Genomic DNA, 8,692 nt, shown 5'->3' with positions numbered 1-8,692 from the left:
AACATGAAACATGGACATGTGATTGTTTACATTTCCAAAGAAGTGCTGTATGGTACGTCAGCCAAGTGTGTGTGATACTTTAAATTTTTCTTGTTCTCATTGTGATGATTAGTTAGTCCAAATATTTTATGTATGTATACATTTTCTGTGAATTACTTTTCATTTTGAGTAAAGGTGTCCATAGGTCAGATTTCAGTTAATGTTCATGTAGTGCCAAAAATATGCACTGCAACCTCTAGTTCCAGTACTCAAATTCCTTCATTTGATGCTGTCTTTCAGCCCTACATCCTTGGTAAAATTGTTTTTCTGCACCCTGTATTAAAATATAGGGAAGTGTGAGCTGTGAGTGAAATATAAATTTATTACAACTTTAGAGTTACAACAATCATTACAGAGAGACTAGTGGTTAATTTCATTGGTAATACTGAAGTGCTGCTCAGGATATAATTTTTGAGCCATGTTGGTACTCATAAAATCAACGAATCATTGAAATGCTTAGACAGTATGCTGGTGTCCTCATTTAAACTGGCTGTAGCATATAAACATAGTTGGACTGTGAACAGTGCAGTTAGATCAGCGTACTATGCTTTCAGAACATATAAGCTATGTTTACCATACATGATGATGATTATAATTATCTCTATATTTGTAAAAGGGTAACAATTATGTTAATACAGGCAGGGTTCAGTAACTTCAGTCAGTGGTAACAATAGGATGCTGTGAGTATTTGATAATTAGTTACTGTGTAGGTGTTTACAATCCAAAGTTACAACTGAGCCTATAAATTCTGGAAAATTAGAGCCAAGGCATTATTTGAACAATTGAATAGTCGATGATGAATAGTGACATCAACTCTGTTACTTGTATGGGACAGTGCAAGACACATAGCTATAGACTAATGCCAGTTACACCAGTAACCAGTACCATGGTTTACAAAGAAGTTGTGGGGTGAAGCAGTAAATGAATGGATATCAAAAGGAGATGATTTTACCTAATCTCTGTTGAGTCTTGTGAATGACCGCCAAGCAGCTTTGAGTTTTTGTACATTATGTGGTCAAAAGTATCCGGACACCTAGCTGAAAATGACTTACAAGTTCATGGCGCCCTCCATCAATAGTGCTGGAGTTCACTATGGTGTTGGCCCACCATTAGTCTTGATGACAGCTTCCACTCTCGCAGGCATATGTTCAATCAGGTGCTGGAAGGTTTCTTCGGGAATGGTAGCCCATTCTTCACTGAGTGCTGTGCTGAGGAGAGATATTGATGTCAGTTGGTGAGGCCTGGTACAAAGTCGATGTTCCAAAACATCCCAAAGGCATTCTATAGGATTCAGGTCAGGACTCTGTGCAGTTGAGCCCATCACAGGGATGTAATTGTCGTGTAACCATTCCGCCACTAGCCATGCATTATGAACAAGTGCTCGATCGTGTTGAGAGATGCAATTGCCATCCCTGAATTGCTCTTCAACAGAGAGAAGCAAGAAGGTGGTTAAAACATCAATGTAGGCCTGTGCTGTGATAGTGCCACAAAAAAACAACAAGGGGTGCAAGCCGCCTCCATGAAAAACGTGACCACACCATAACACCACCACCTCCGAATTTTACTGTTGCCATTACACATGCTGGCAGAAGACGTTCACTGGGCATTCGCCATACCCAGACCCTGCCATCGGATCACCACATTGTGTACAGTGATTCGTCACTCCACCCAACATTTTTCCACTTTTCAGTCGTCCAATGTTTAAGCTCCTTACACCAAGCGACGCATCGTTTGGCATTTACCGGCACGAAGTGTGGCTTATGAGCAGCCTCTTGACCATGAAATCCAAGTTTTCTGACCTCCCATCTGACTGTCATAGAACTTGCAGTAGGTCCTGATGCAGTTTGGAATTCCTGTGTGACGGTCTGGATAGATGTCTGTCTATTACACATTACGACCTTCTACAATTGTTGGCAGTCCCTGTTAGTCAACAGATGAGGTTGGCCTGTACACTTTTGTGCTGTATGTGTCCCTTCATGTTTCGCATTAAATAAAATCACAAGGATGGCTGTAGGTGTTTTATTTTCTCACAAAAGCAGCTTTGAGATAGGAGCATGTCTTGCAGTCTACCTGCCAATGGCATGTTGGGACTGTGGTAAAACAGTGCCAGGATGTGACATCAGAGCATGAGTTTCAAGCAAGTGTGCAGTTTATGAGTCTCAACAACACAATTAAACATAAGTTATGAGCAACAGTGACACAGCTCTCCATCCTAGTAAACCTCCGCTTTCCATCGTTGTAAGCCTTGCTGTGAAAGTGGATTTGTGATGATGATGTCAAATGACTAAAATGTAATTTTTTGCTGTTAATCTAACATAGTGCAAAGAGATTTTTCTGTGTATGTTTACCTTTGATGACTCTCATTTCTGGCCTTAAAAGTCCCAACATTTCTAATATTGATGGGATATATTGATGTCATAGAACTTGCAGTAGGTCCTGATGCAGTTTGGAATTCCTGTGTGATGGTCTGGATAGATGTCTGTCTATTACACATTACGACCTTCTACAATTGTTGGCAGTCCCTGTCAGTCAACAGATGAGGTTGGCCTGTACACTTTTGTGCTGTATGTGTCCCTTCATGTTTCGCATTAAATAAAATCACAAGGATGGCTGTAGGTGTTTTATTTTCTCACAAAAGCAGCTTTGAGATAGGAGCATGTCTTGCAGTCTTCCTGCCAATGGCATGTTGGGACTGTGGTAAAACAGTGCCAGGATGTGACATCAGAGCATGAGTTTCAAGCAAGTGTGCAGTTTATGAGTCTCAACAACACAATTAAACATAAGTTATGAGCAACAGTGACACAGCTCTCCATCCCAGTAAACCTCCGCTTTCCATCGTTGTAAGCCTTGCTGTGAAAGTGGATTTGTGATGATGATGATGTCAAATGACTAAAATGTAATTTTTTGCTGTTAATCTAACATAGTGCAAAGAGATTTTTCTGTGTATGTTTACCTTTGATGACTCTCATTTCTGGCCTTAAAAGTCCCAACATTTCTAATATTGATGGGATTTGCGGTGATGGATTCAATGAGATATTCCTGCTGAGGAAAATTGCAAATAGTTTAGTAATGTAGCGTGTTAGTGTGTAATACTAGGCAGTAGGGCAGGTTTGATAGAACATTTACTCTATGAGTTGTCAACGAACAAGACAAGATCTGCTGTGAGTATGAGTAGCAGTAGCAGCCCTAGAGTCTGGCTGGAGACTAAATGGTGCCACATGTAATCGTGAGTGACAGGTTTTCTTTTTTTAGTGTTGTCACTAAGGCTGTTGCCCAAAGTTCCTGACTATTGGATCATGAGATTAACAAGCACTAGGTACTGCTGCCCAAAGTTCCTGACTATTGGATCATGAGATTAACAAGCACTAGGTACTGCATAACTGAAAAGAAATGATTGTTGTCTGTGCTTTCCTTGCACTATTCACCATATGTGTGCTTTATTGTCATTCTATTGATTTTTATAAAAATTTTGACTAGTGGCACTATGAGGGTATTAATTTAGAACAAGATTTATGAAAATGTTTATATATTCTAGCCTCACAAGGAGAGTACCTTCCACCCTTGATAATCCAAGGATCCTTTTTTTTATTCTTTAAGAGTTATTTATCCCATTCTCCTACGAAATTTGAAGAGTTTTTCTAGGTAGGAAGGTAAGCATACTGTAAGATCACTTCCTGGCAGTACAAAAAGCATTATTGGTGGTACAGTGACTGTTTATGGCATTGCCATTGGATAGTTGAGCCATTTGGGCCTGAACGCGCACATGTCACGGGTGTGAACATGTACCTACTCACAGAATAAGGAACAGTGTCTTATTATGTCATATATAATTGTTTCAAGGTGTATTACAGGACTGTATGAATAAGTAGTGAAGTGTTCATTTATTATAAGTTATGATTTGTTAGTATCAGCTACATAGCAAATCAATGCCTGAAGGCTATTAGTAAACTACTTAAGTGATACTCAAGTGACTGAAGTACTGTTTAATTGCCTGAGAAAATCATTGCAATTTCATTTTCCTGGAAATCCTACAATTTGTATAAAGGTGTGTATCTTGAAAAGGATGTGACAGAGAACAACTGAAGATTTTAAAAATTGATATATGAATGTGAAAATGACACTGTCAATGGTGGTACCCTTCTTAAATCAAAATTTACGTAATATCTAATTCTCAGCAAGATGGGACTCTAATCTAGAGTTGGTTGCAATGCTGAGACTGTTCAGTAATTATCGGCTTCCCCTCCATCTGCATCTACATGATTATTCTGCAATTAACAATTAAGCACCTGACAGAGGGTTCATAGTACCAGTTTCAGCCTATTTTCCTATTGTTCCACTCTTGATTAGTGCATGGAAAACATGATCACTTAAATCTTTCTGTGTAAGCTATGATTTCTCTTATTTTATTATGATGATCATTCTTATGTAGGTGGGCACCAACAAAAAATGTTCATTCTCTGAGAACAAAGTTGGAGGCTGAAATTTCAAGAGAAGATTGTGTTGCAATGAAAAACACCTTTGTTTGAATGGTTACCACCTCAATTTGCATATCATAACTGTGGCACTCTCTCCCCTATTTCACATTAATACAAACTGAGCTGCTTTTCCCTGAACGTTTTCAATATCCTCCACCAATCCTGTCTGATGCAGATCCCACACCGTACAGCAGTAATCCAGGAGAGGGCAGAAATGCATAGCGTAAGCAGTCTCCTTAGTCAACTTGTTGCACTTTGTAAGTGTTCTGACAATAAATCACGGTCTTTGGTAGGCTTTCCCCTCAATGCTTTCTCTGTGATTGTTCCAATTTAAGTTATAACTGTAATCCCTAAGTATTTAGTTGCATTTACATCCTTTAGATGTGTGTTTTATCCTGTAAATGTAATTTAGTGGATTTCTTTTAGTACTCATATGGATAACTTCGCACTATTCACTATTTAGAGTCAATTACCACTATTTGCACTGTGTCGAAAGCTGTCTGTAAATCTAAAAATATGAAATCAGTTTGACATTCCCTGTCAATAGCACATGTTACTTTGTGAGATTAAAGAGCTAATTGTGTTGCACCAGAATCATATTTACTTATCTCTTGTTGTCTGTTAGTATTTTTTTAATGATACAATTTACAAAAATGTATATTAGAAATGTCAAACAAAAATTTCACATAAAAATAATGTTTTGAAAATATGATGTAATTGGGTAGACAAGAAACCTACTCACTGGCAACAGGAGGAAACACATACAAAAGTTATGGAAATATGCAAGCTTTCAGTGCCAGTGGCTACATTTGGCAGAGGAGTTGAAGGGTATGGCAGACTGATGGAGGAAAAATTTACCAGTACCCAGGGTGAGGTGAGACTTACCAAATGGGATAAGAAGGGAAGACTGATGGTTGGGAAAAGTTGTCCATAATCCCAGGTCAGCAGAGACTTACCAATGGGATAAGAAAGAAGGAAATCAGTTTTTCGTTTGTATCCCTATAGGAAAGCTTCATCTGACCTGTGATTCTGGGCAACTTTTCCATAACTCTCTCCATTTTTTAAACCTCACCATTCATTTTCGTTCATCCCTCTTCCTTTCCCTTCAACCATTTTGCCAAAAGGAGCCACTGGTTCTGAAAGCTTGCATATTTCCATGACTTGTATGTGTTTTCTCCTGCCGCCTCTTGGTTCATAGATTTTTTTATCTATCCAATTATATAAACAAAAATTGTAGAGAAGGCAACCACTTGCTTAACAATGATTTACGGGTGACGGACAGGTGGGTCTCCCCCAATCTTTGATCTGAGTGACAGTGTCATTTCTTTCCCCCTTTCCTTTCTGAGAAAGTTAGAATAATATATTTTTTAAAATATTTTTTGTGTCTATTGGCAGTACTTGAGTTACACCTGCTAAAAGTAAATAATGTCCAGCCATTCTGTAAACTCATTATTTTGGATTTTTTCAAGTGAATTTTTCTTTTGAAAGAAATATTCCACTAAATACCCAAGGACATGATAAGACAAGCTAATTTAATTCTATAATGGCTATAACACACAGCATGCTCTGTAAAAGTCACTAGTTCCAAGAAAAATATAACTACCTTATTATTTTGTGCTTCCATTTTTCTCCTGCACTCAAAACTATTACTGTTACAACTGTATAAGTTACTTTGTTTTTTTTCTATTGCCATTATTTTATTTCAGTCAATGTCAGTGTAAGCCAGCATCAACCAAAGAAAACAAAGCTGAAATGTAATGGAATATATAGAAGGGCTGTATAAAAGAAATTAACTTGAATGCAATGTTGTAAAAAGGGAAGAAAAATAGAAACAATGATTTGGGAGATGTGCAACTGCAAGACGAATTTGACAGCTCTCTGAAAGACTTAATGTAAAACAAGGCTCTTGAAGTAGATTCAATTCAATTCAATTCAGTTTATCATAATCCATTTTACTGAGGTTCTTGGGAGAGTAATCCAGGCCAGAACTGTCCAGTTGTGCAGTCTGGCATGAAAGATACACAGACTTCAGAAAGTTATAATTCCAATTCTAAGGAAGATAGGTGCTGACAAATGTGAATATTACCAAACTATCAGTTTAGTGAGTTATGGTTGCAAAATACTGACACAAATTATTTGCAGAAGAATGGATAAACTGGTAGAAGCTAACCTCAGAGAGGATAAATTTGGGTGCTGAAGAGGTGTAAGAACTACACAAGGCAGTATGGACCCTCTGACTTATCTCAGAAGATAGTGCAGTGAAAATCAAATCTATGATATTATGAAGGTAGCAGGGATAAAATACAGGGAGCAAGATGTTATTTACAACTTGTGCAGAAACAAGACTGCAAGGAGAAGAGTCATGTGAAGAGAACCATTAGTCAAAAAGGGAATGAGAGGCAGTGTTGTTACCTACCACTGACAATATTCTACCTGCACTTTGATCAAGCAGTAAGGGAAACAAGGAGAAAATTGGAGAGGGAATTAAGGTTCAGTGAGAAGAAATAAAAACTTCAAGGTTTGCCAATGACATTGTAATTATGTCAGAGATGGCAAAAACTTGGAAGAGCAGTTTAATGGAATGGATAGTGTCTTGAAAGTGGGTTATAAGATGAACACCTGCGGTAATGGAAAGTAGTTGATTTAGATCAGATGATGCTGCAGGAACTAGATCAGGAAGTGAAATGCTAAGAGTAGTACAGCAAAATAAATGATGATGGCCAAAGTAGAGAGGACACAAAATGCTGCCTGGTATTAGCAAGAAAAATTCTCTGGAAAAGAGGAATTTGTTAATGTCTAATACAAATTTAAATGTTGGGAAGTATTTTATGAAGGTGTATACACGGAGTTAACCTTGTGTGGATGGTAAACAACTCAGAGAAGAAGAGAATGGAAGCCATTGAATTGTGATGCTACAGAAGAATGCTGAATATTAGATGGGTAGATCAAATAACTAATAAAGAGTTGTTGGATCAAATCAGCAAAAAGATAAATTATGGCACAACCTAGCTAAAGGAAGTGACAACTTGTTAGTATTTTTCTTGAGGCATTGAGGGATCATCAGTTTCGTTATGGAAGGAAGTGTGGGGCATAAAAACTGCACAGGAAAAGTAAGCACCAAATATGCTAAGCAAGCTCAATTAGATGTAGGTCTCAGTAGTTATGCAGATGTGAAGAGGCCTGCACAAGATAGACTAGCATGGAAGACTACATCAAATCAGTCTTCAGACTTAACACCACAACAGCATAAACTGTTGTGCAAGTGACTCCACTACAGCTTTAAACACTTTAAATACTTTAACTAGTTTGTACTCTTTGTTCTGCAGCTTTAATATCAGAAAGTCTAGGACAAAATGATTATGTTGTCGTCTTAGCTGGTGCAAACAATATTAATGGATCAAAATGTGGTTTTATGACATCACTAGATGAAACGATCGCAAAAACTAGGCACACACAACTAATTCTATGCACAATACCATACAGATATGACATGCCAAATGAAAACTGCAAAATCTACCAAATGAACAGTTATTTGATGCAGAAGGCATCTTACAGTGAACACATCAGAGTTTTAGATGTAAATAGCTTCCTCCAATGGAAAGACTTCACCAGGCATGGGCTTCACTTACATAAAAATGGGAAAAAGAAACTGTGTGTTAATCTGTTGAATGCCATCAAAAGTCCACTGGTAACAAGAAGTGCCATAAAACGTGTTACACCAGGACATAAAACATATTCGTGGTCCAATGAAGCTAATTTGGTGGACAATCTCAGAAGAATGAGCAATACTGCAGCTGAACCAACAGCAACACCAGGAGCTGAAGAGCCATCAGTAACAACAACAAAAGTGAATATGCAGTCAGGGTCATCAAGGAAAACACCAGAAACAGTTTTAGAAAAGAAGAAGGTATCCACAGTCAGCACTAAGTCACCAACAACATCCTATGCAAATATCTCGTCAAGTGCCACAAATCAGTCAGCCCACGACATCCAAGTGGAAACAGCAAAAAATGTGCAGCCACACTCCAAATCAGTACCACTGGAAACTGTGACAAGATCTTCAACACGAAAACGCAGACCTCCAGCCCACAGCCAGGATTTTTTATGGGCAAGAACACCAGTAGCTCCCTGCTAGCAGCAAACCAAAGGAAAACAGGTGCAGAGCAAAATTTTCATGA

The sequence above is a fragment of the Schistocerca piceifrons genome, chromosome 7, assembly GCF_021461385.2.
Source record: "Schistocerca piceifrons isolate TAMUIC-IGC-003096 chromosome 7, iqSchPice1.1, whole genome shotgun sequence".
Lineage (NCBI taxonomy): Eukaryota > Metazoa > Arthropoda > Insecta > Orthoptera > Acrididae > Schistocerca > Schistocerca piceifrons.
Note: the sequence above shows the minus strand (reverse complement) of the source record.